The 2,075-nt window shown below is 47.5% G+C and overlaps 1 pseudogene; it reads left to right on the forward strand.

Moving 5' to 3' along the window:
- The first annotated feature begins 1,220 nt into the window (after positions 1-1,220).
- Positions 1,221-1,426, forward strand: LOC142269276 (U2 spliceosomal RNA; annotated as a pseudogene).
- The last annotated feature ends 649 nt before the right edge of the window (positions 1,427-2,075 follow it).

Genomic DNA, 2,075 nt, shown 5'->3' on the forward strand with positions numbered 1-2,075 from the left:
CCACTCCTCTGGCTGACTTGGTGAGCTGTCACTGAATGGGTGGGCTGAAGCAATGGTGGATGCTGCTGTTTGGATAGCATGTGTATCTACTGAGAACAGCTTATCAATGGTGGCAAATCGGAGCAGCTTAATCTCTTGCTCTCCGCAGTTCAACACTCTCATGGGCACTCTTCCCTTCCATATTAATGAATAAAACTATGATGTAAATAGCATATAGATACCCCACAAATGCAGATAAAAGTAGGTTATGGGAAAAGGGGGAAGAGAGAAACAGGAAAATAGTGGAATAAAGTATACCTTCCAGGTGGGAGAGGAAATGGCAGCACAGCCAGTGGAGGTGAAGCAAGGGGAGCCTGCAACTAAAGAGTTGAGAGCGTTATCACATGGTGACTGAGCCTGATTGTAACGGGAGCATAGAGGTGCCGATCCTGTCTTACCTGCGTTGGTGTAGAAGTGGGTGTCCTGTGGTGGAGTCAGCTATGTGCAGTGGTGGCCGTGGGTTCTTTTATGTGCGACCGTAGTAATAGCTGCGCCCACTTCCTGTATGGGAGTGGAATGCAGTGAGGGTAATGGAACGCACGCCTGCGCATTTGTGTTTAACGTCGCGCATGTGCAGAACGGAGAAAAGGCTGCGCTCACTTCCTAATGAAAGGGAGTGAGACGCATCTGGGAAGGGAAGGGAAAAGATTAGGGTTTGGGGATGATGAAAGGGCTTTCTACGGGCAAGGATGGCAAAGGGTGGCAGTGACGGAAAGTCAGGCAGCCTGTCCTGTCCTGTCCTGTCCGTCCGTCTTTTTGTATCATGAATTGGAAAGACTGCAAGGGGGAGGGGAGGTGCTTGTGTCCAAAAGGAGGAGTTATTCAGATTCATTGCAGTGGGCGGCGGCTGCAAAAAGCACCATTCTTCTTGTTTTTGCGCTGCAAAACAGCCTTTTCAAGGGTTGGCTTGGTGACAAAATGTCTTCTGTAGGCGTGGGTTTGTCTCCCTCTCCCTAAGATGTGTCCGGTATAGGCCAGGGTTCCACTCAAGGCCGTAACCAATTCGGGTTATAGCTTCTCGGCCTTTTGGCTAAGATCAAGTGTAGTTTCGGAGGACGCTACCTTGGTCGGTACTGGAAGGTGCCTGGGATTGCACGTCTGCCGGCCTTGAGGAAGTGTGTGCGCCTTCTGGTGACACATAGCCCTCTTGTGCCTGGACGGTTCCCAGGCAACGGGAGGCGATCACCTTTGTTATTTTGAAGTCCTACTGATAAACAGAAAAAAAAAAAAATTAAATCTGTTCTTATCAGTTTAATATCTGATACGTCCCCTCTCTGGGGACCATATATTAAATGGATTTTTAGAACAAGGAGATGGAAAAATCTTGCTCTGTCCACTGCACGCATTGACCTGGTATTGCAGTACCTCCAGGACCGGTGCACCCCTTCTTAACCCAGTTTCCAAAAGCAGAACTCAATTCACCTGATTCAAATGAGCCCCATTAGTGAATTGAAAGAAAGCAAAAACTTTATATGCACCTCAATTTGGCCAATTCACTTTTCACACTTTCACCCTTTTTTTTATCTTTCACACATTTTACTTGCTTTATTGATGCAAAAAGCTGTGCCAAATAGCAAACTCATCTCCACTCAACTTGACCAACTCTGCTATGTCCCAAGCAGTATCTTATTCTCAGTCTTATCTAGATCATTTGCAATTGAATAGAATAGATCCCTTTTGGCTGCTTATGACTGTGTAAAATATGTAGTTTTACTGGGCTGGGATGAGAGAATCCATTGAAGCATGGTGTAGGGATTGTGGTTCCTGTGTGCTAAGAAGAGAGGCTGGCACCAGCCAGAAAGCCCCATTGCAGCCAATAATCACTTAATAACTTTTTCAACTTGTCATCATATGGGAGGCCCCGTTGTTGGTAGACGTGCACCTTCTCAGTGAATGGCCAGTGAAATGCAGGCAACTCGATCTCTTCGAGGTCATCATCCTCTGGCCCCTCTTCCGACAGGTGGGGCATCCGGGAGAGTGCATTGGCATTGACGTTGGTACGGCCGGCCCGGTACTTGATGGTGAAATCGTAGTTG

This window comes from Anomaloglossus baeobatrachus, unplaced genomic scaffold (genome assembly GCF_048569485.1).
Source record: "Anomaloglossus baeobatrachus isolate aAnoBae1 unplaced genomic scaffold, aAnoBae1.hap1 Scaffold_316, whole genome shotgun sequence".
In the NCBI taxonomy this organism is placed as follows: domain Eukaryota; kingdom Metazoa; phylum Chordata; class Amphibia; order Anura; family Aromobatidae; genus Anomaloglossus; species Anomaloglossus baeobatrachus.